Here is a 26,427-nt window from a genome sequence, read left to right on the forward strand (position 1 = left end):
AATATAGTGCTATTTTGGGAAGTCAGGTCAAAGAAATAGGTTCTATATTTTGTTCTGAAGATGATGAGATTCAGAGTCATCCTGATATCTTCCATGGGTTAGTTTCAGCTACATGGGGCAATCATGGAGAATGCACTGTTTTCTGTGCATGACTCTCTCTCAAAGACAGTTCCATTTTTCCAGGGGAATGTGGATGCCATTGAAAGTCATGATCCCACCGAGTGAAGTGGTCCCTTAAGTAACTTGAGACAACCCTGGGATTCTGATGGGCAGAACTGAAACTTTAAACTTGACCCAGTATTAAACTGGGAGATGGTGAAGACAGAGCACTGGGGTGATGTGCTCATGGTAGTTTGTTTTACACAGAGACAGGCTACTACATTCTGAACCAAAGGTAGGTTTTTTGCAGATTTTTGGTCAGACCCTGATGTTCAGAGAATTACAACAATCAACTCTCAAGGTCACATACTGTGGATCACTGAGATTATGTTCAGCTCTGACAGGAAGTGGTCGTGTCCTCTTTCCAGCCATAGATGAAAAAGGGTGTTTTTTACTTATGTGATTAAGTTACCTAGAAGCAAGGCTATGGACTTCCTTGGTAATCTGAGGGCAGATACCCTCATTGTTAAAACAGGGTGAGTTCTTTAAAATGCTTTCCTTTCCCCACCATCACCACCACACTTGTTTAGGTATTCAGCGTCTATCAACTTCTCTTCAACCACCTGCTGCTATCAGACAGGTGCGGGGTGATGCTCTTTGCGTTTGATATGAAAGTGATACAGAGCTGAATGCCATCGGCATATTGCTGGCATTTCGGTCCATATTGTCTCAACATGCCTTGGGTGCTTCAGAGACAGAGAGAGAGAGAGAGAGAGCATGCAGACAAGAAAAATGGGGAAGGGCATTTATCCTAGTAGGATTCCACAGTAATACCTTTGGAGATGGAGGAGAAGGTGTCCATCATGACTCTCTAGGTGAAGTCTGAGAGGAATGAATGAAGCCACATCAGCATAGTTCTGCTAACCACTAGACAACTCTGAAAACTGACAACAGAATTCCAGATTTGATAATATCAAATACAGCAGAGAGGTCTAGCAATATAAGTAGGAGTATCTGGCTCTTGTCCAGTCATGAGATGATCATCCAATACCAACAGCACCAATTCCTTTCCATGTACTGGCCTGGAGCTTAAATGGGAGGAGTCCAGAACATTAACTGTATATAGGTGGAGTTGGAGTCAAGCTTCAGCAAGCTTATCAGTTAAATTGCTCAGCAATGGGAAGTTTGAGACCAGTCAGTATTTGGAGATGTTAGCTGCGTGGGGGAATGGTTTCTCAGGTATTGGCCACAATATGGCACGCATTCATGGTAGATTTTCCTCCTCACCACAAGGTTCTGATAACCTAAGTTCCTAGAAGATCCCAGTTTCTCTGAATACTTTTTCACGTGTTAAGAAGGGCCTTGATCACTAACAGATGGAGGCTAGATTTTCCTAAAGTGCCTGTAGAATTTCCAGATACAAGAATGGAAAGACTCAGGCAAGAAATGTATTGTGTTATTGTACCTATGTGCATTGTACAGTTCTAGGTATCCTGAGAGTCTGCCTGAACACAGATGATTTTTCTCTGTAGTACTTAGTTCATAGGTCTTAGATATGTGTAAATAACATTTCAGGAACAGGGCCAAATTTTCTGCTTATGTAAACAGTCAGGGCTCCATTGACTTCAGGGATGTTTTGTACATTGGACACCCATAGAGAATTATGTAGTAAAGTTAAAATGTTTTGCTTTATCTTTGTTATTTCCTGTAACAGCCCAAATTTTACAGTGACATAAAATAAACTACACTTGTGTAAACAATATGTATATACAGAGAGTACATATGTGAAGATGATATTAAGCATGCTGTATAAAGATATTCTGTGGGCTGGTAATAAGAGCAAAAGCCTGAGCATTTAGATGATCCTGTGTCCTAATTACAGAGAAGGCACTGATGCACTGTATAAACAGAGGACAAATAATTTATAATGGCATTATGTTTTTATACCAATCTTCATAAGAGCAGCTCCAAGCATTTGCTAGTCATCAATTATCAGAAACCTGAAGTGAAATTCTGGCCCCATGAATTCAGTGGGAGTTTTGGCATTAATATCAAGTGAGCCAGAATTTCATGCCTGGTTTCTAGCTAAACAGAAAACACTTGATCATCACAACGTAATTTTCCAAAATTTGAATTTAATAGGCAAACACTGGGAAGAGGGAAAACAAGCAAGAAACCAGAAAGTGGTAAGGTTTATTTAAAAATCCTACTTAGATTGTAAGCTCCTAGATGCTACAACAATACAAACAAACCAGATTTTCAACAGAACCCAGATCCAATTCTCACTATTTGCTATAAATTAGTCTATATCGCTTTCATTTCACGTTCTCTGTGGTTCACTTTTTGGGCATGCACAAAGTAAGTTGTAAGTGGTTTTATTTGGGTATGCAGAGTGTAAGACAGGGGGCAAGTTATTAGTGAAAATTTTTTGTAAAAAAAATTAGCACATTTTTATCTTTTGGTTTATTTAATTTCTAAACAACTTTTTTTTTGCTTATCTCTGCACACGTACAATTCAAATAAAAGCAATTCTAGGATATTAAAAGGCAATAATATAGCCAAAAGTAAATACTGAAAATGTGTAAAAACAGAAGCCCTAGAATTCCTAATTAAGCCACACCGATGGCTATGAGGTAGGTATTCTAAAGCAATAGAGCTGAAATATTTTCTTATTGTAGAAAACTCTTAAGACAGACATGCTCTTGTAGTCCACCACTTCCTCACTGAAGTCCAATTCAATGCCTTCCCTTCTGACAACAATAGCATTCACTTCATGAAAATGGACAGTATTAGAGAGACAAAATGAAAATTAAACTGGCTTTAGTGTGATGGCTATGACTGCTTTGTTATATCCCCTCCCACTCATTTTGTACCTTGATTGGTTATTTCCTTTCCCTGGATGTAGAAACCTTACATTTATCATTGCCAAATTTCCCCTTATTGCAAATTGCTTGCAACTACATGGCTCTGTCATTCTGCAATTTTAAAGCAGTCTTCTTGTGGGTGCAAAAATGTGGTGATTGTTTTACGTTTGAATTTAAGTTTTATTGGTCAAAAAGCCTTTTGGAAATCCACAGAATTTAGAGCTCAGATACAGCTCCCAGAAACATCACACCCTGAAGTTCTCACAGAAGCAGCCTGTGGAACACTTGGAACTATTCTTAGTCCATGTTTGAGAACCACTGCTGAAAAGTATTAGAACACTGAAAAAGTGAGGCACAGAGAGATGAAGCAACTTGCTGAAGATCATACAGAAAGTCAACAACAGAACCAATAACTGAAACCAAGTGCCTTGACTCTCAGTTACTTGTCTAACCTCGAAGCAATAGTCGCTCTTTGTGCCTCAGTGAATTTTAACAACATTTAAACATAAAATGAAAAAGGTGTTGTAAGTATTTAAATTGTATATGGGTGGTCTATGTATGCAGTATGTATTTGTTGTTTCAAATAGTTAGTTCAAACAAACCTGTGTAGGTGCTTGTAGATATATGTCTTAGCCTTCATTAGCTGCTCCTCTGGGACTAACACTATAGTCCTGGAATACAAAGTTCCATAACAGTAGTAGTTTTAGAATGTTAAGTGTTCCTTTAATGCAGTGATCCCCACAGTTGCCCTTCCTGCCCCCACCCTGGAGCCAGGGCCAGAAGCTGGGCTCCCAGGGGGAGGCACAGACAGGGGTAAGGATGCCAAGGCTGGGGGCAAGATTTCTTGAAGATTCTTCAACAAAAAAACTTCAGAAAGAGACTTCAACAAGAAACTGCAGAACTGGAATTAATTTGCAAACTGGACACCATCAAATTAGGCCTGAATAAAGACTGGGAGCGGATGGGTCACTACAAAAAGTAATACACCTCTCCTGATACACCTTGTCAACTGTTGGAAATGGGCGACATCCACCTTGATTGCACTAGCCTTGTTAGCACTGACCCCCCACTTGGTAAGGCTTCTCATGTGCTGTAATATTTATACTGCTTACTGTATTTTTCACTCCACGCATCTGATGAAGTGGGTTTTAGCCCACGAAAGCTTATGCACAAATAAATTTGTTAGTCTCTAAGGTTTCACAAGGACTCCTCATTGTTTTTGCTGATACAGACTAACACGGCTACCCCTCTGAAATTTAGAAAGAGTAATTCACATGGGGAAAATAAACCAAGTCTGTAAAATCACAGCCCCAAAAGTAGTTTTAGAACATATTAAGCATCTGAGAGCATGGGTTAAGAAGAGAAACTCATGTAGCCTTCATAATAGAGGTTGCTATAATCACTCTCTCCCACCCTCCCCCACTAAAAAAGAGCTCCCTATTAGACAAGAGATTTCTGAGGAGGCAGAGCTCCTCTGCCATACAAAAGCTTGGGTTGTAATCTGAGCTAATAAAACCTTTTTGTTTCCTTTGTTACAAGTGGTTCACTCTTGTTTTATTGTTGAAATCCTTTGGGGAGAAAAAAATGCTACTGAAAGACTTTTGTTGATGGACCAGCTGGCCCACACCATCAGCTCAAAGCCTCATGAAAGGGGCAAAAAATCATTAGCTGCTCTCTTTTATGGCTCTGGTGAAAAGATATATACATGAAGTTACAGGGGTGTATGTTGGGATCATCTTCATACAGTGCAGGAGCAACAGAGGCAAGAATGTACTGCTGCTTCAAGTGCTGTGGTTGGGGGGAGGATCAGGGAAGGCAAACACAGAAACACTTCCTTTCCTTCGATATTCTTATGTCCTTCGATATTCTTGTTTCTAAATTTTTGAAAAATCACTTGTGTACATAATTACCGACAAGGAAGGCTACCTTCTTAAGGGGGTGGGGAAGGAATCTACCCTAATGTTTTACCAAGATCACAGAATCTTAATCTTTAAACCCAATTTTGGTCATTAGTCTTGCAATTAATGCCACATTTCAAATGCATAAACTTACTAAAGCAATTAGGATTTGAACCATTATAGTGTATAACTGTTTTTCAAACTGTGGACCCAGTACTGGGTCGTGGCATGTAAGGCATTGCTCTGGTCAGCACCGCCGACCAGAAAGTTAAAAGTCCCATTAGCGGTGCTGCCCAGCTAAGGCAAACTAGTGCCTACCTTTTCCGACACCATGCTGTGCCCCAGAAGTGGCCAGCAGTGGATCCAGCTTCTACGCAGGGAGGCCACAGGACTCCGTGCGCTGCCCCCACCCTGAGCACCAGCCCGGCCAATGGGAACTGGGGGGGAAGGGCGGTGCCTGTGGGTGAGAGTCACGTGAAGTCACTTGCGTGCCTCTGCCTAAGAACCGGACCTTCCAGGGCGCAGCACGGTCCACGGTGCCAGGACAGGCAGGAAGCCTCCCTCTGCACCCCGGCTGTGCTGCTGACTGGGAGCCACTGGAGGCAAGTCTGTGCCCGAAACCCGTGCCTCAATCCCCTGCCGCAGCCCTGAGCCCTCCCCCAAAACCCAGAACCCCTTCCTGTATCCCAAACCCCTCATCCCCAGCTCCACCCCAGGGCCTGCACCCTAGTCCAGAGTCCTGATCCCCCCCACACTCTAGCCCTCAGCCCCCCTAACCCAGAACCCCTTCCTGCACCCCAAACCACTCATCCCTGACCCCACCCCAGAGCCTGCACCCCCCAACCCAGGGCCCTGATCCCCTCGCACACCCCAACCCCCTTCCCCAGCTCAGAGCCCCCTCCCACACTCTGAACCTCTCATTCCCAGTCCCACCCCACAGCCCTCAACCCTGTACCCCAAGCCTCTGTCCCAGCCCTGAGCGCCTCCCACAGCCCAAACCCCTTATCCCCAGCTCTGTTGGGTCAGGGGCATCAACAATTTTCTTCAACTGGGTCCCCAGAAAATAAGTTTGAAAACCACTGGTGTATAATACATACAAGTACTTCCTACTTTTAGGCCACTACATTTCAGTTACAGAAATTAATTCAGATTCCATAGTGATAAGGGCTTCATAAGTACCTAGATCAGCAAGATGCTTGAACTATTCAGATTTAGTCTGAAATTGTTAATTTTTAAACAGTCTTTAGTTTCAATGTATATTTCATTGCTATGACATTAAATTGTAATATCCCACCCTCCCCAAAAAAGTGACTATAATGAAAATATTGTGGGAGTTTTAGTGAATAAAGCAGCCTTTAATAACATTTTCTACTTGGTAGCTACCCTGACCCACTGAAACTTATAACAGTTCATATCCAAGTAGATCTCTAGATGTTGGTATCTAGTATGATTAGAGGAAAACAGAGTGTCTGTATGGATGTTTTTATGATTCTAAGTTAATTCATTAACATGTTTCGTGAACTATATGGTTGAGATTTTCAAAGCCTATTGGGGATTTAGACACAACTCCCACTGACATTAATGGAGTTTGTGTGGCTAACCCTGTGGTTGGCTTATCCATTCTAATTATTGTAAAAAAGCTCTAAAATGAGGAATAGTGAAGCCAAAGGAACACACAGGATAACTTAGAAACAGGTCTTTGAACTATAGATAGAGAAATCACCAGTTATGATGAGAAATCACCAACAACCAATCCAAGGGCAAAATCTCCTCAAATTACACTAGGGATCTCTGCTGCATTTTCCAAACTCATATTACACACAGATTCCAGTAATACCGTGGGAGTTCTGTACTCATTTTATACATAGAATTCGCAGTAAAGGTCTACAGTGTGGACTAGAAAGGGAGTATATTGCCTTAAATCAAGGTACCAGTTTTTTAAAGCTTCTTATCCCATAAAAATTTACACTTCAGAAACCAAGAAATCCAAAAACCTGCCTGGATCTATTTAGTAAGCATTTTCTTTATCAAGATATTAAAAGGAAGAAATGACAACTAATACTTTTTAAAAGGATGTGGCCTTTTATTCACTAATCTAGATAAGAATAACAATTTCCTAGAAATTCACAATTATTTTTATACACCACCGGAACAAAACGATCTGAGTTAAAATGTATGCAAATTTTAATTACAAGGATATGTATACATATTTAAGCCTTTATTATTCAACAGCTTTTGTAAATTTCTCCTAAAATATTTGTCAGTATTGTACATTATAAGAATACCTCATGCTTGGCAATCTTTTATTACTTTTTTCTGGTGCAGCTACTGACATATCCTGTGCCAACAATGGTTTCCCACTTTTGGGGACCTAATGTGCTCTTCTTTGTGTGGGCAAATGCCATAGGAAAACCAAATCCACTTTGGATATAGCTAAAGTCACATGTACAAGCAAGAAGAGATGCTTGTCACTGTTTTTTAAACAAACTAACTATCTTAACCGATATAGAAGGCAAGACAAACATTATACAAAATCCTTCCAAACCAAAGCGTATTTCTTATTTCTCCATAGACTCTCATCAGAGCATAATAATTGATGGTATTCATATATACTTTCAGAGCAGTATAAAGGATGTGTGTTTTCCAAGTTCAAAATAGAAAGTAATAAAGCAAGAATTAACAGGATCCAAAAGCACAGACGTTTCCAATGTACTGCTATTTTAATAACAAAAAATGTAATCCTCCCAAGTGATCTTGCTTTGGAAAGCATATGGCATTTACAATACACAAACCAGCAACACCTTTTTAAAGAATTTACAGTAACTTAATTAAAAATACTTTGACTTTAGGTGCCTAAAATTAGCACAGAAGCAATTGCACATTTCATTTGATCCAAAATGTCGTACATGACAATTTAGGGAAAAAAAAAAAAAGATTTCTGCCTCACGAATATATCATGTATAAAAGCCACCATATTAGGAGCCCACTCGAGCTCTGCCGCCAAGGCCAAAGACCAAGGGCCTTCACAGTAGGCAGAGGGCCTATATCCTGAACCCAGCTACCCAGAGATGAAGCCCTGAGGCTTGGGCTTCAGCCCTGGGCAGATGGGCTCGGGCTTTGGTCCTGGACCCCAGCAAATCTAAGCCAGCTCTGGCAACCCCATTAAAATGGGGTCATGAGCCATTCTGGGGTTCCGACCCTCAGTTTGAGGAACAGTGCACTCAGAGCATGATTGTCACAAAGCAGCACATCTTATCCCACCTGCCAAGAAGGCAGCCATGTGGAGGACAGGCTGAGGGTTCCTCCAGATCCTGCAACTTTCTTGCCTCAGTTCTTCAGCTTCCCCTGTGTAAATGGAGGACATGTGGAGCCGCTCTTAATGCACCAACACCATTCTGACTGGGTACAGCCCCCAATCAGCCAATATTTGGCGCCTCCCAAGTTCTGATGCCTAAAAGAGAACAAGTGTAGGTACAACGATACAAAATCCCTGATCCAGCACCTCCCTAGAGCAGGATCCCCTCACACATTGCATTGCCTAAATCAAGAACAAGTGAAACAGCTCCAACTGCACCGAAAAATGTCTGGATCCTGTTACGTGCTGGTATGACAATGCCACAAAAAGACTCCAGCTCTAGCACTTGCATCTTGCTGGATTCAGCCAAGTTTTAATCCCTATCACCTAAATTCCACTGTTTAAAGAGAAACTGTTTCGCCTCATCTACTGCACCTTAAAAATCCAGACACCAATATATTCCAGAGCAAGAGTACTGAAATTCTTAGGTCTACTATCTGGTTCCTGTAATCCTACCACAAATCCAGAAAAGGTGCATTAAAATAGAGAACAAGTGATAGTTCTACTGTTCCATTAAAAAAAAGAAGTCTGCAAATCCGCTCCCGCCCCAAAAAATACAGCCTGGAAGAAGAAAGCTGCAGAAACCCTAATATGCATGAGTCTCTTGCTGGATTTTTATTATTTGTTACAGGATGTGTTAATCAAGATCCCCAAAAATGATATAGTGATCATGGGCGATTTTAACACAAAGGTGGAAGTAACATGATGGATTGGATAAAGTTATAGACAAATGCAGAATGGTTTGGACATGAACCAAAATGGTGAATGATTAGTAGAAATTTGCAGGGAATAACCTACTGATGGGTGGAATATTGCTTCCTCATAAAGAAATTCATAAAGCAACATGAAACTCTCCCCTATCCCATGGTACTAAAGAGTATCAGATAGATCATTTCTGCATTTACAGAAAGTTTCCCAGCTCACTGGCAGGTGTGTATTTATACAGGGGAGCAGAGGTCAGCAGCAATCAGAACCTTTGTATCACTTAATTGAAGATCAAGAAGGTTAAAACAAAGACCATGCATCATCAGGCATTATTAAATGACCCAAATACAAAAAGCCCTTTTCAGCTTCAACTGAAGAACAGGTTCAGTGTTCTAATGTACATAACTGAAGAAAACCAAAGATGGGAGGGAAAACTGCTTTCTAACACCAACAAAATCAAAAAAGGAAGAATGGATTAGCAATGTTACTTAGGCATCTGCAGAAAAAAAAAGTGTAAAGCAAAAATTCATGAATGCTAAGACACAAAGACAAGCAAGTGGCAAAAATAGAGATCCAGTTAGAGAGGTAAAAAGGGGTGCTAGAAGAGATAAAAGGGCATATATAGATAGAAAATGTCAAGATGCTGAAGATGCTAGCCAAAAAGGTGACATTACAACCTTGTATAAGTCGAAAAGTAATAGCACTGGAGGCCCTGATACAGATGCAAATGGAAAGACTTAATACAGAACAAGAACAACAGAAAAGATGGGCAGAACATTTTCAGGCTGTTTTAAACTGACCAAGCACATGTGAACTATTAGAAATATGCGACAAAGACCTACTACTAAAACTTGATATTGATTTAGAAGATATTACAATTGAAGAGGTCAGAAAAATCATCAGTAAAGTGAAATATGGGAATGCCTCTGGAGAGGAAAATATTATTCGACAGATGCTTAAAGCAAGTGACAAAACAGTCCTGCAGACTTTCCTTGTGTTTTGGGATAGACTATGGAATGAAGAAAAGAACCCAACCCAATGGAAGAAAAACCACATGGTAAAATTGCCAAAGAAGGGTGACCTTACCAACTGCAATAATTGGGGAGGAATCACATTACTCACGTGCAACATCATTCTGGAACCAAGGGCGCTGGAACAAATTTTATAGTGGGGGAACTGAGAGCCATTGAACCAAACTGTAAACCTTGTATAGGATGGAAGCCACTTCAAGCCAGAGGGTGCAGCATCCCTAGCACCCCTCGTACCAGCACCGATGCTAGAACATATCAAAAAGCAAATAGACCTTCAGCTTGAAGAGAATCAAGCAAATTTTAAACAGAGATCATGTGCAGACCATACTGTTGTTCCAGAACATCTCTGAGAACAAAGTATGGACTGGCAAGCATCTCTTGTGATATATTTTATAGATTTCTAGAAGACTTTTCACAGCATACACAGAAACGGTCTTTGGAAAATTATGGTATACAAAAAAAATACTATTACTATGCTAAATATCAAACAATTTTCATAAATTTGAAAAAATTTGTAAAAGTAATATGATTGTCACTGACAAAAATACAATTTTTTAACAGTGGCATCATGTCTATCGCCATTTATGGAGCACAGTCATAGAAATCTACAATAGAAACTGATAAGAAGATCCACTCATTCCAAAATAAATGCCTGCAGAAGATCTTCAGACTCCATTGGAAATTATTTCTTGCAACATCAGAAATTCTAAGTAGAACAAACAATCTAAAGCATCAAATATAGTAAGACAATGGACAGATTTAGGACACATTTTAAGGATGCAACCAACTCAACTTCCATGGCAAGTGATAATATGGATACCACTGTGGGGCCAGAGCACGGGCAGTTAGGCAAATCCCGGATAGGAGTTAATGGTATTGGACCAGGAATAAAATAACATGGTGCTTTCCCTTCTAAACAAGCTTTGTCCTCTACTTTCCTGGCATCATCATTAGTTGTTTGAAATACATTGCTGCCACGAGGTCAGGAACAGGTCTCTATTGTTCTTGGTATTGTACAGAACAGTTTGCAATCCAGATTACCTTTATTTTCCTGAAATATAACTGTGGTTATCACTAAGGTTTTTTTTAATAAATTAAAATATCATTCCTGTTTATATCCGACATGTGATTCATTAGAAATTAAGCCCTGGTCTAAACTAGGAGTTGAGGTCAAATTTAGCAGGGTTAAATCGATTTAACCCTGCACCCATCCACATGACGGGGATGGAGCGGAAATCCTCCAGGGGCATCTCCACAAAACTCTCCTGGATGCACTCCAAAAGCCTTTGCAAAAGGTTTCTGGGGAGGACAGCCTTATTCCATCCACCATGGAGGGCACTTTACCACGCCAGGCCAGTAGCACCTAGTCAGTTATCATTGCAGAACAAAGCACTGCAGTGTATGCTTGCTGGCGTTCAAACAACATCCGTTCTTTATCTCTCTGTTTTATCCTCAGGAGAGTGATATCATTCATGGTCACCTGGTTGAAATAGGGTGCTTTTCTTAAGGGGACATTCAGAGGTGGCCGTTCCTGCTGGGCTGTTTGCCTGTGGCTGAATAGAAATGTTCCCCGCTATTAGCCACGGGGAGGGGGAAGGGGCTAGCCATGTCGTGGGGGGGGGAGGCAAAATGCAACCTTGTAACGAAAGCACATGTGCTATGTATGTAATGTTAACAGCAAGGTTTACCGTGAAAGAGTGTACCCATGGTTATATAAAATGTGTCCTTTTAAATACCATTGTCCCTTTTTTTTTCTCCACCAGCTGCATGTGTTTCAAGGATCACAGGATCTTCTCCTTCCTAGAGGCTAGCAAAGATTAGAAGGCGAAAAAAATGCACTCGCGATGAAATGTTCTCTGGGCTCATGCTATCCTCCCACACTGACAGAGCACAGACGAATGCGTGGAGGCAGACAATGTCAGAGTGCAGGAAAGCATAAAATGATTGGGGGAGAGGTGGCAGGCTGAGGAGAGGGCTAAAGCTGAAAGGTGGCGGCAGCATGATGAGAGGAGGCAGGATTCAATGCTGAGGCTGCTGGAGGACCAAACTAATATGCTCCAGCTTATGGTTGAGATGCAGGAAAGGTAGCTGGAGTGCAGACGGCCGCTACAGCCCCTGTGTAACCAACCGCCCTCCTCCCCAAGTTCCATAGCCTCCTCACCCAGATGCCCAAGAACGCGGTGGGGGGAGCCTCCGGCCACCCAGCCACTCCCCCCCAGAGGATTGCCCAAGCAACAGAAGGCTGGCATTGGATAAGTTTTAAAGTTTTAAACTTTTAAAGTGCTGTATGGCCTTGTCTTTCCCTCCTCCACCACTCCTCGTGGTGCTTCCCTCCTCCACCACCCCTTCCAGGCTAACGTGGCAGTTATCCCCCTATTTGTGTGATGAATTAATAAAGAATGCATGAATGTGAAGCAACAAAGCAACAATTTATTGCCTCTGCAAGCGGTGATCAAAGGGAGGAGGGGAGGGTGGTTAGCTTACAGGGAAGTAGAGTGAACCAAGGGGGGGGGGTTCACCAAGGAGAAACAAGCAGAACTTTCACACCGTAGCCTGACCAGTCATGAAACTTGTTTTCAAAGCTTCTCTGATGCGCACCGCACCCTCCTGTGCTCCTCTAACCATCCTGGTGTCTGGCTGCGCATAACCAGCGGCCAGGCGATTTGCCTCAACCTCACACCCCCCCGATAAACGTCTCCCCCTTATTCTCTTATTCTGATATTGTGGAGATCACAGCAAGCAGTAATAACAGTGGGAATATTGGTTTCGCTGAGGTCTAATCGAGTCAGTAAACTGCGCCAGCATGTTTTTAAACATCCAAATGCTCATTCTACCACCATTCTGCACTTGCTCAGCCAGTAGTTGAACAGCTCCTGATTACTGTCCAGGCTGCCTGGGTATAGCTTCATGAACCATGGCATTCAGGGGTAGGCTGGGTCCCCAAGGATAACTATAGGCATTTCAACATCCCCAATGGTTATTTTCTGGTCTGGGAAGAAAGTTCCTTCCTGCAGCTTTTGAAACAGACCAGAGTTCCTGAAGATGCGAGCATCATGTACTTTTCCCGGCCATCCCACGTTGATGCTGGTGAAACGTCCCTTGTGATCCACCAGTGCTTGCAGCACTATTGAAAAGTACCCCTTGCAGTGTATGTACTCGCCGGCTTGGTGCTCCGGTGCCAAGATAGGGATATGCGTTCCGTCTATGGCCCCACCACAGGGAATCCCATTGGAATCCCATTGCAGCAAAGCCATCCACTATGACCTGCACATTTCCCAGGGTCACTACCCTTGATATCAGCAGAACTTTGATTGCGTTGGCTACTTGCATCACAGCAGACCCCACAGTAGATTTGCCCACTCCAAATTGATTCCCGACTGACTGATAGCTGTCTGGCATTGCAAGCTTCCACAGGGCTATTGCCACTTGCTTCTTAACTGTGAGGGCTGCTCTCATCTTGGTATTCTTGCGCCTCAGGGCAGGGAAAAGCAAGTGACAAAGTTCCATGAAAGTGCCCTTACGCATGCAACAGTTTCACAGCCACTGGGAATCGTCCAAACCTGCAACACTATGTGGTCCCACCAGTCTGTGCTTGTTTCCCGGGCCCAGAATCGGCGTTCCACCGCATGAACCTGCCTCATTTGCGCCATGATGCCCGCATTGCCAGGACCAGTGCTTTGAGAGAAATCTGTGTCCATGTCCTCATCACTCTCGTCACTGCGCTGATGACGCCTACTCGCCCGGTTTCGCTTTGCCAGGTTCTGGTGCTGCATATACTGCTGGATAATGCGCGTGGTGTTTAATGTGCTCCTAATTGCCAAAGAGATCTGAGCAGGCTCCACGCTTGCTTTGGTATGGCGTCTGCACAGAAAAAAGGCGCGGAACGATTGTCTGCCATTGCTCTGACGGAGGGAGGGGCGACTGACGACATGGCTTACAGGATTAGCTTACAGGGAATTAAAATCAACGAAGGAGGTGGCTTTACATCAAGGAGAAACAAAAACAACTGTCACACAGAATGGCCCCTTCAAGGATTGAACTCAAAACCCTGAGTTTAGCAGGCCAATGCTCATCCCACTGAGTTATCCCTCCCCTCAGTATTTAAGGCAGGACTGAATCTCCATTAAACTTTTCAAGGTGCCCCTGACAGACCTCACCAAAATGATTGTCAGCCGTTGATTTCAGGGAGGGAGGAGGGAGCAAATGAATACAAAACAAATCTGGTGTATTTCTTGTTTTGATCCACTCCATCTATCTTTTACATCTTTGGCTGGTAGCAGACGGTCCAGTAGGACTGCTAGCCATCCTCATCAACCGGCTGCTCGGCAGAAGATGGTACAATAGGACTGCTGGCAGGACTAAAGAGAATAACCTGGTTGAGTCACTCCTATTTTAGTCCCTGCGCCCATGTCTGCCCAGGCGCTCCTGACCAACCTTACCAAGCAATGGGTTGCTGCTGTGTAGCAATGCAGTATCGCGTCTGCCAGCACCCAGAAGACATATGGTGACAGTGAGCTGAGCAGGCTCCATGCTTGCCGTGGTATGGCGTCTGCACAGATAACTCAGGAAAAAAGGCGTGAAACGATTGTCTGCCGTTGCTTTCACGGAGGGAGGGAGGGAGGGAGGGAGAGCCTGATGACATGTACCCAGAACCACCCATGACAATGTTTTTGCTCCATTAGGCACTGGGATCTCAACCCAGAATTCCAATGGGCAGCGGAGACTGTGGGAACTGTGGGATAGCTATTAACAGTGCAACGCTCCGGAAGTCGACGCTAGCCTCGATACTGTGGAAGCACTCCGCCGAGTTAATGCACTTAATGCACTTAGAGCATTTTGTGTGGGGACTCACACAATCGACTATATAAAAGCGATTTCTAATAAACCAACTTCTATAAATTCGACCTAATTTCGTAGTGTAGACATACCCTAAGGAAATAGCATTCTTTAGAGAACAAGTGCACATCACAATTTTTTTTTCCACCACTAGCAACGATTAGCCAGCAAATACCTAGAAAAATAGTAAGTGGGGAAAGGAGTGAAAATATAGCTAAACAACATTTTTTTGTTGTTGTTTTTTTGGGTTTTTTTGCAATGACATTAGCAGTAGTGGAATGGTTTATCACTTTTCTGACATTTTGTTTTTCTTCTTAATGTCTATAGTTGTTTATAAGCAGAGGTGGGATTTGAAAAGAGTCTAAACTGTAAAACAAAAAGGGAACAATGAGACTTACTTTTGTAGAGTCAGAGAGCAAAAACAGTTAATATGATTATGACTACATTTAATGTGTGGGCATAAATAAATAAAAATCAGGGACCTCTCTTATCTCTACATTAATCATCTCCTAAACCCCATCTCATCCCTATACCAATTCTCCTTCAGCTTGTAACCTCAGTCAATCTACAACCTAATCTGTCATCTAAATCATTAATTTATTTAGCCTTATTACTAAACTCATAGAAGTGTTTTGTTATGTAAAATTTTTATATGTGGAAAGTGAGACAAAGAAATGTTTAGTGATATGCCCAAGTTGATGCAGCAAGCCAGCATCAGAACGTTGGCCTTAGAGTTAGAAGTCCTAACTGCAAACAACACTCCATCCCTTACATACAAAAGGTTTTGTTTTGAAAATGGTTAGAAAGAAAAAAAATGCATGTATTGAAAAATCTAAACAGCTAACATGACATCTCTCAAAGATTTCTCTGCTTTATATTCTCAGGAACCATTCCAGTTAAGTGACAGCTAATGCACTGTGTGTATCTACAGTGTGTGTACTTCAGTAAGGCTTCCTACAGCTGTCTCTGCACTTCATGCAACTTACTGCTCTTTATAGTTCAGCTAGTGAAAAAAATTAAGGTGGCCTTCACATCATGCTGAAATCTTTTTTGAAGTTTGTGCTGCCTTGTTAGCATTCACAGAAAATCCTAAGGCCAAATCCTCTACTGATAAAAACTGGTGAAGTTCTGTCAACTTCAGTGGACCTGTGCCAATTCACAACAGGAGAAAATATGGTCAGCAATGTACACTTAACAGTTCTGCACACTAGTCCGTCCTTCAGTGTTTACTCTTGAACCTGAGAGGAAGCTGTTCTAACTAAATGACCTCAAGTTCAGTCATTTGGAATTAATTTTTCCCAGATGTTCTCCAGAATCCTTTCCTTCAAATCCTTAGCACTTCAGGAGGTGACATGGGTTCCCACAGAGTTCCAAAGGAAGTGCTGCAGGACCTGTCACATTGGGTGATGAGGCACATTGGGCATCAGAGGACTGTTTGTAAGTGGCTAATTAATCCCCTCCAATGCGAGTCTGGAGACCAACAAAATGAACGGGAACAACTCATGGTGATCTGGACTTTAAAAACAATTCATCTATCTCCAAAAGGCTCTGTTCTGATGAGCCTTTTCAATCATGTTAAGATAACATCCTCCTTTTTGTCCATTAAGACAAGGCCCTAATGGTGCTTTGTGAGAAAGCCAAAATTCACTGAAACAAGGATAGGATACAAAAAATAAAAACCTCTCCAAATCATTAATTGAATGTTTCATTCACTCACTCACTTTGACAACCAATGAAAACCCTTGGAGCAATCACTCACTCATTATCTGCTGGCACACTCATCCCATCTCTTCATCGCAATGCTCTTTTATTGGTTTCTGGAGTTATCACTTCACTCTCAGATGCCAAGGGATGTTTCTAATTGGCAAGTTGTTGATTTTCATTAGTTCTGTCAACCCAGATCCACAAAGGAACTTCGGTGTTGTGATGCTGAGCATTGTGATGCCTAATTTTAGGCACCCAGAAAAATCACAGGAACAAAACTGCAATCCACAAAGCCTGAGTTAGGCACTTCAACTCTTTATACAATAAATGAGGAGAGGCAGGCACCTTATAATGCAATCCACAGAACCACATATGCTAGATGGTAACCAACATAAGCTGGCCATTGAGAGATGCCAAGGACAGGGATGTGTCCAAAACCCTTCCCCTCTTGGAGATCGATGCTAAACTGCAGTGAGATGCTTATTTCTGCTCCAGATCAGGGATGCCAAGTTGCCTCATCGTATTCCACAAACATGCTCAATGCACTGAATCAAAAGCCTGCTGGAAGTTTATACAAAGCCCTACTCCAGCTTATTAAATGTCTTCATCTTCTTGAAAAGCTATTTCAAGGTAAAGATCTGGTCCAGGGTGGGATAACCAGGTTTAAAGCTATACAGAGTATCCTGGCCTTTGCCATGAAGTGCATCGTTTTCTTTCCTGCCTGAACCCAGAAGGGACTGCCTGTGCACGTAGTACAAGTGGGTGGCAAGCAGATATGCTATTGAGACTCAGAGAAGTTGAGGAGTTCATAGACAGCCAGATTTGGGAAATATCAGTATCCCATGGTCAAGGAAGAAAAGAGCTGGTCACCAAATAGTCAGACAGAGATGAAGTCAGAGAGGAGGCCTGGCAGTTTGTAATCAACAGAGGCAAGAGGTCACGGCAGCATTCTAGTTGGCTGGAGACAGAAAGGATGGGCAGGCTGTGGCCACCATAGAGAAGAGGACCAGAAGGAATTCCACACAGCCAGAAGTTTCAATGTCAATACAATCAATACCAGGCCCTCAACATGGAAACTGTGAAAGATCTCTCTCAAAATCCAATTTTTCCAAGGGAACAGAGAGATATACAGGACGCACCTGTGGATGGCAGCTCTGCCCAACCTGTAAGAAAATCAAGTTGTCTACAAAGAGTTCTCCAAATGTCCAAGGAAGACACACAATCCTTGTAGGGGATACAATACTCAGAAGAATAGAGAATATTCTGCAAGGAACAGGCGGACAACAGGATGGTCTGCTGCCTTCCCAGAGCCAAGATATGAGACATCATTCTAAGATCGGATAGGCATCATAAAGTTGACAGGCCATCCACTGGGGATGGTTCATAATGACAATAATGACAGTGCATCACTGGATATCTCACAGATAACAGATTACTTCAGGGAACCAGGAAACGTGCTGAAGAAGAACGTCCAAGCAATCTCTGAGATCCTTCCTGTCCCATAAGCAAAGGAAGATAAAAGGCAGAAGGTACTGCAAGTGAACCCCTGACTGGATAAGTGGTGTAGGATTTTAGTTTGGTAGAACATTCTATAGAGAAAGGGGGCTGTATAGTATGCATGGCCTCCCTCTACCTCAGTAGAATGGGAACCATTCTCCTCAGGGACAGGCTGCCTAAAATAATCAGGAGGATGTTAAACTAATAACAAAAGGGGTGAGTACAGAGAGAAAAGAGCTGCGCACAAAATCAAAATGTTGAGAACAAAATTAATCAGGGCACCAAAGGACACAAAGAGAAGAAATTCTTGAATTGCCTATACATCAGTGCTAAAAGCCTGGGTAACAAACAAAATGAACTGGAGTTGCTCATTTATGAGCATATATTCAATCTATTGGTATTACTGAAACCTGGTGGCATGATTCACATGACTGGAATGTTAAAATTGATAGTTATTACCTATTTAGGAAGGACTGAGTGGGCAAAAGGGATGGGTAAGTGGTGCTGTGTATCAAAAATGGCATTTTCTGCTTACACTTGGAAAAAAATTATTTTAAATGCTTATGGATTAGTGTCTAAACAGATAAAGCACAAGATGGGGTATTAGTTGGTGTCTGCTACAGACCACCAAATCATACTAAGAAACAGGGTGGCAGTTCCTTATTCACCTTTCTATAATATGTAGGGAATAAAAGACGTATGATCATCAGGGACTTAGGTGTGAGTGTCATGTCCTGGAGGTCTCATACTGTCAGTACTAATGAACCTTTGGAATTTCAAAATATTATAGATTACAGTTTCCTAACTCCAGAAGTGTTGCATCCCACATGGAGAAATTCTATATTAAACCTCAACTTGACAGATAAAGAGGAACAGATCACAAAACTAAAAATCAACATTAACTTAGGTACAAGTGATCAAAATGTGATCACATTTATAGTGTGCAAACACAATAAAGTCCAGAGCAGTGATAGATATACTTGATGCTTTAAAAAGCCAATTTTTCACAAAGCTGAAAACAATTCAGAGTCAAATCAGCTGGGAGGAAGAATTTAATACAAAAAAGTGTAACTGATAATTGGAAATTGTTTAAGAGCCAAAAAAGTGACAATCAAAGAAGAAGGCTGTATTGGTTTTAAACCTGTTTAGACCTGGTTTAGAGGGAATTGAAGGCAGCTATAAAAATTATATTTAAAACAAATGGAAGAAAGGGGAAGTTGATGGTAATGAATATAAATCAGAAGCTCAGAACTGTAGAAAATTGATAAGGGAAGAAAAGGGACACCAGGAGAACTCTACGGTCAGCAGACGTAAGGAGAATAAGAATTTTTTTTAAGTATATTAGGAGCAAAATGTATCCTAACAGTGGTATTGGTCCATTAATAAATGGAAATGGTAAAATTATCAAAAATAATGCAAAAAAGGCAGAAGTGTTCTTTATATATTTCTATTCCATATTTGGAAACAGATGATGTAGTGTAGTCATATCGCCTGATAACATTCTTTGCATTCCACTAGTATCTCAGGAGGATGTTAAACAGCAGCTACTAAAGTTAGACATTTTTAAATCAGCACGTCCAGATTACTTGATCAAAGAGTTTTAAAAGAGCTGACCGAGAAGCTTGCTGGATCATTAATGTTGCTTTTCAATGAGTCTTGGAACACTGGAGAAGTTCCAGATAACTGGAAGAAATTTAAATATTGGTAAAAGGAATGGCCTCGATAAGTATATGACTGTCAGTCTGATATCAGTCCCAAACAAGATAATGGAGTGGCTGATACTGGAATCAATTAATAAAAAAAAATGGAGAATAATAATTAATGCCAATGAACATGGGTTTATGCAAAATATAGCCTTTCAAAGTAACATGGTATCTTTTTTATGAGATCACATGTTTGGCTGATAAAGGTAATGGTGCTAATAAAATAGACTTCTGGAAGGTGTTTGGCTTGACACCACACAACATTTTGATTAAAAAAATAGAACACATAAAAGTAACATGGCACACAGTAAAAGGATTAAAAGATGCCTAACTGATAAACCTTACTGAATCAAATTAACCCTTGCTGAATTAAGTTTAATGCCTTGGGGTCCACTGTATAAAAATGAAAATGTTATGTGTTTTTGTGAGATTGTATATAACTTCTCTATAAGGAGGGGGTACCCTAATACAATTCTTTATTTATCAGCCCTTCACCATAGGGAGGGGACACATTGCCTGGCTGATTACCTATTCCTGATCTCTTAAAAGGTTCTCTAGAGAGCTGCAGACAAAGACAGGATGTGGTGAACTGACTCAAGGTTTTTGTTCTGATTCAGCAAACAGACAGGACTGCTGATCCACATAGGATCCTAATCCTTAGGGAACGGTTGGAAGGACTTTGGCCTAGTAAGGCCACATAAAAGTTTCTAGTTCTGAGCAAAGGATGTGATGAACTTCAAATCACAGGAAAACCCTGGATGGGGTTCTGAAGGAGTGCTCTTTCCAGAGCCCACGTTGGAGAGGGTGATCTCTCGTAAGCTTATTAGCATGTAGGTAGGCTCTTTTATGGTTCATCTGTAGTGCTTTTACCTTAAGAATAAAATATGCTTGCTTAGAAAGAACTATGTAGTAATTTACAACTGGGGCAATTATACAACTGGGGTAATTAAGCAAGCTGCAAGCAGTCTCTGAAGATAATTGCCCCAGTTGTAAATTATGCTAGGGTAATTCAGAGAAGCAGTCTCTGAAGAAAAAGTGAAGTGGGCCTGCTTAGGCAGAGTGTATTTTGTTGGGAATAACACAGTGAAAGCAGGGAATTGTTCAGCCTGGAAATACCCTGGTCTCCACCACCTAAGAGAAGTGACAGCCAGGGGAGACAGAAGCCTGTGAGTGGGTACCCTTGCTGGTGCACTGAAGGGAAATACAGGTTAGTTGCCCTGAACTATGTAACTATTTTGTAGTCTGGAAGATTATGCTAAAGTAGCTTGGGCTGCATAAGTATGAGAAGATGGCTGTGGATGGAAATCCCTGAGAGGCTATACGTTTCCCAGCTCTATATCCTTCAAAGAAATATGTCACCAATCCTGAAGCACACAACAGTCAGAACAATAGTACAGAAATCTTCATTCAGTAGCTTGAGAGATGTCTCAACCTACCATCTAGTACTCAGCTTTCCTTTTCTAAGCAAGCTAATCAAGAAGCTGGCAAAAACATGTCCTCATAGTCACCTCTCAGGTTCTATTTTCTTGGAACTCTCTCAGAAGAGAACACAGCAGCAAGACAGCTCTGGTTGTTCTACCAGATGGTTTCTTCCTGTCCATAGACAACAGACATAAAGCCATCCTCATCCTGCTGGATGCATCTCTGCAGCATTTGATATCATTGATCACCAAATACTCCTGTCCCATGGGTGAAGAGAAATCTTCTGTAATGGCTCAAGTCATTTCTCTCAGACCAAAATAAAGTCCTTATGGGCAACTGTTTCTCCTCCTCCAGAGCCCTCCCCCTACAGAGTCCCACAAAGCTCAACTTTTTACATCATCTTACTCAACATCTACTAGAAGCCATCAAGAGAGCTGGTGAGACAACACAGTCTGAAATGTGAACAATATATGGGTTACGCAAGAATCACTACAATTTCCTACAAGTGCCTAAATAATATAAACATTGGACTCAAGAGCTGTTTGAAACAATGAAAGGTAACTTGAAAGTGATGCTGGTAGGGAGAGTGAAGCACTTTGAAAAATTCGCCCTAAAAATGGTGGAGGTATATGCCCTCCGAGTATAAAAATTGATTCTTAGGAGTCATAACTTGCACAGAAGCTGAACATCGACTATGGAACTCACTCCCAGAAAAGATAAGACTGACTACTAATTTCACTGCATTGAGAACTAAATGCAAAGCCTGTTGCTTTGGCTTAGCTTTTCTTCAATAATTTTGCCAAACACATCCACACACGCTAATAGAATAAAGCTATTTACTCCTACAGACTAGAAAGCGGACGATAGAGAGAGATGGTTAGTTCAATTCTGAAACACTTATGAATGGACACAAATCAGACGTCAAGAATTATAACATTCAAAAACCAGTTGGAGAACACTTCAATCTCTCTGGTCACTCGATTACAGACCTAAGAGTGCTATCCTTCAACAAAAAAGCTTCAGAAAACAGACTCCAACGAGAGACTGCTGAATTGGAATTAATTTGCAAACTGGATACAATTAACTTAGGCTTGAATAGAGACTGGGAATGGATGAGTCATTACACAAAGTAAAACTATTTCCCCATGGTATTTCCTCCCCCCCCCCCACTGTTCCTCAGATATTCTTGTTAACTGCTGGAAATAGCCTACCTTGCTTGTCACCATGAAAGGTTTTCCTCCTCCCCCGCCCCGCTGCTGGTGATGGCTTATCTTAAGTGATCACTCTCCTTACAGTGTGTATGATAAACCCATTGTTTCATGTTCTCTCTGTGTGTATATCAATCTCCTCTGTTTTTTCCACCAAATGCATCCGATGAAGTGAGCTGTAGCTCACGAAAGCTTATGCTCTAATAAATTTGTTAGTCTCTAAGGTGCCACAAGTACTCCTTTTCTTTTTGCGAATACAGACTAACACGGCTGCTACTCTGAAACCTGTCATTATGCAAGGCACTGAATTTAGCCGTATAGAGTGGAAATCTGTCAACTTCATGAAAAAAACTCGCAGATACAGACAGACATCATCTTCCTCTCCAAATACAAACAGATGGACATCATACCGAAAGGACTGAAGGTAAAAAATCCATTACAATCTACATACCATACAGACTATGCTGACAGCTTGTGCCACACACTCTCGAAGAAACTGCGGAACCACCTGATCAACATCCTCTACAGCAAACAGGGAAAGATTAAAAATGAGCTCTCAAAACTGGATACTCTCATAAAGAACCAACCTTCCACACAAACTTCCTCGTGGCTGGACTTTACAAAAACTAGACAAGCCATTTACAACACACACTTTGCTTCTCTACAAAAGAAAAAGGACACTAATTTATCTAAACTACTACATGCCACAAGGGGCCACAACAGTGGTTCCCGTAACCCACCCAGCAATATTGTTAATCTATCCAACTATACTCTTAGCCCAGCAGAAGAATCTGTCCTATCTCGGGGCCTCTCTTTTGCCCCTCACCCCCACGAACATGATACAGTTCTGTGGTGACCTAGAATCCTATTTTCGACGTCTCCGACTCAGGAATATTTCCAACACACCTCTGACCACATATTAACCCACAGAGACCTTCCTACCACACTACAAAAAGAAGGATTCTGGGTGGACTCCTCCTGAAGGTCGAAACAGCAGCCTGGACTTCTACATAGAGTGCTTCCGCCGACGTCTACGAGCTGAAATTGTGGAAAAGCAGCATCGCTTGCCCCATAACCTCAGCCATGCAGAACACAATGCCATCCACAGCCTCAGAAACAACTCTGATATCATAATCAAAAAGGCTGACAAAGAAGGTGCTGTCGTCATCATGAATAGGTCAGAGTATGAACAAGAGGCTACTAGACAGCTCTCCAACACCACTTTCTACAAGCCATTACCCTCTGATCCCACTGAGAGTTACCAAAAGAAACTACAGCATGTGCTCAAGAAACTCCCTGAAAAAGCACAAGAACAAATCCGCACAGACACACCCCTAGAACTCCGACCTGGGGTATTCTATCTGCTACCCAAGATCCATAAACCTGGAAATCCTGGACGCCCCATCATCTCAGGCATTGGCACCCTGACAGCAGGATTGTCTGGCTATGTAGACTCCCTCCTCAGACCCTACGTTACCAGCACTCCCAGCTATCTTCGAGACACCACTGACTTCCTGAGGAAACTACAGTCCATTGGTGATCTTCCTAAAAACACCATCCTAGCCACTATGGATGTAGAAGCCCTCTACACCAACATTCCACACAAAGATGGGCTACAAGCCGTCAGGAACAGTATCCCCGATAATGTCACGGCAAACCTGGTGGCTGAACTTTGTGACTTTGTCCTCACCCATAACATTTCACATTTGGTGACAATGTATACCTTCAAGTCAGCGGCACTGCGATGGGTACCTGCATGGCCCCACAGTATGCCAACATTTTTATGGCTGACTTAGAACAACGCTTCCTCAGCTCTCGTCTCCTAATGCTCCGACTCTACTTGCGCTACATTGATGACATCTTCATCATCTGGACCCATGGAAAAGAAGCCCTTGAGGAAATTCCACCCAGGATTTCAACAATTTCCACCCCACCATCAACCTCAGCCTGGACCAGTCCACACAAGAGATCCACTTCCTAGACACTACGGTGCTAATAAGCGATGGTCACATAAACACCACCCTATATCGGAAACCTACTGACCGCTATTCCTACCTACATGCTCTCGCTTTTATCCAGATCATACCACACAATCCTTGTCTACAGCCAAGCTCTACGATATAACCGCATTTGCTCCAACCCCTCAGACAGAGACAAACACCTACAAGATCTCTATCATGCATTCCTACAACTACAATACCCACCTGCTGAAGTGAAGAAACAGACTGACAAAGCCAGAAGAGTACCCAGAAGTCACCTACTACAGGACAGGCCCAACAAAGAAAATAACAGAACACCACTAACCAACACCTTCAGCCCCCAACTAAAACCTCTCCAACGCATCATCAAGGATCTACAACCTAGCCTGAAGGACAACCCATCACTCTCACAGATCTTGGGAGACAGACCAGTCCTTGCTTACAGACAGCCCCCCAATCTGAAGCAAATACTCACCAGCAACCACACACCACACAACAGAACCACGAACCCAGGAACCTATCCTTGCAACAAAGCCCGTTGCCAACTCTGTCCACATATCTATTCAGGGGACACCATCATAGGGCCTAATCACATCAGCCACACTATCAGAGGCTCGTTCACCTGCGCATCTACCAATGTGATATATGCCATCATGTGCCAGCAATGCCCCTCTGCCATGTACATTGGTCAAACTGGACAGTCTCTACTGTCTCTACTATCTCTACTGATAGTTTGCCTTTTTGACGGAGGCACAGGTTATCTGAGTTATCAAGGGGACTAGGTGTTTCCCACTGGACTTCACTTTTCATGAAGGACAGGAGGTCAGTTTTAGAGATGTATGAAACATTTCTGCTTACCTTTAGCAAGCTGGCGCAGTTGTGTCTGAGAGGGACACAAAGGATTCAGTTGTGTCATATGTCCCTTTAGTTTTCTTTATAGCTGTTGAGTATATAGTGTGACAAAGTCAGATCTGACAGATCTAAAAGGGTGGTTGAAGGCAGGTATATTAGTCTTAAAGCCCTTTTCCTATGAACCAAAAGAAGTTACCTCAGGTTAATTATGGTCACCAGAGCAAACATCTAAAAAACTGATCCCAGTTGGGAGAGAGCAGGGAGAGGAGGGATGAAAAGCAAGCTGCAAAAGAGCTGTGTGCCACAAGGGGAAAAGGCTCTTTCCAGGTAAAGAATTGTTTTTTTCTATAAGAAAATCTTGTGTTTATTTCTGTTTGGGGTGGGGACCTGGGTTCCCCAATACAATGTGGGTTAGAAAGGGTTACTGGCGATTAGTAGCTAGCATAAGAGGAAGTACTCCAGTGGGAGTTAAGAAATTTGTCTGTTTGTTTAAAGAAACTCTAGGCAACCCTAGGGCCTGCTCTGTAAATAAGGAACATTAAAAATTAAACCTCCATCATAGGACTGATTTGCTCCAGGTCCCAACACCTGAGGAAGAAATGCTAAGTTTGCTACATGAAGAGTTGTGTTGCTACAATATGAAGTTGCATCTTGAGAATTTCATGGGTTGCCAAGTGGATCTTGTCCCATACACACTTCACTCAACTCGTTTTTGCTTCACTAGGTAGAGTTCAGAAAAATCACAGTATTTACAAAGGTGTATGAGGGAAGGGCCTTTGGGTCAATGGCTTCAGTCAGCAGTTGGTTGTAGCATTCTGCTAGTTTGTCAAGTCCTTCTGGACATTTTCTAGAAGCTTCATTCACTAAAGTGGAAATTATTGATTCATTAATCTTTATCATTAGAAGGTGATGGTCTCTTCTGCAAGAGGACAGACTGGATCAGGTAGAGTGGACAACAATGCCAAAGATGATTTCTAGTGTGTGTTCAGTTTTGTGGGTGATGCTGAAGACAAATTGAGAAAAATCTACAGTAAGTAGGAAACAGCGAACTATGCTGTTAGATGTGTCATCTATGTAGATGATCAGATCTCTCTGGACAATGAATCTTGAGAAGTCCATTATGATGTTAAATAGGAGCACTGTTATTTCTTCCAGGAATCTCACTGGATTTCTCACCAGGTTATCTGTACATCAAGGATATTCTTGTGTTTATTTCATCCCCAGATACACATATTACAATTTCCAAGCTGGGACTCTTCTTGCATTTGAGATCA

At 42.1% G+C, this 26,427-nt stretch overlaps 1 protein-coding gene across 2 annotated transcripts in view; it reads right to left on the minus strand.

The window, feature by feature from the left end:
• Positions 1 to 26,427, minus strand: part of LOC119856417 (aminopeptidase O (putative)) — a 372,700-nt gene that overhangs the window by 306,834 nt on the left and 39,439 nt on the right. The window contains exon 1 of one of the 2 annotated variants that reach the window (XM_043515028.1): positions 16,548 to 17,780. The exons of the other annotated variant lie outside the window; for it this stretch is intronic. The gene's annotated coding sequence lies outside the window, so the exon portion shown is untranslated. Of the gene's footprint in view, positions 1 to 16,547; positions 17,781 to 26,427 lie in introns of those variants that run through there. 2 annotated transcript variants of the gene reach the window in all.

This window comes from Dermochelys coriacea, chromosome 5 (genome assembly GCF_009764565.3).
Source record: "Dermochelys coriacea isolate rDerCor1 chromosome 5, rDerCor1.pri.v4, whole genome shotgun sequence".
Classification (NCBI taxonomy): domain Eukaryota; kingdom Metazoa; phylum Chordata; order Testudines; family Dermochelyidae; genus Dermochelys; species Dermochelys coriacea.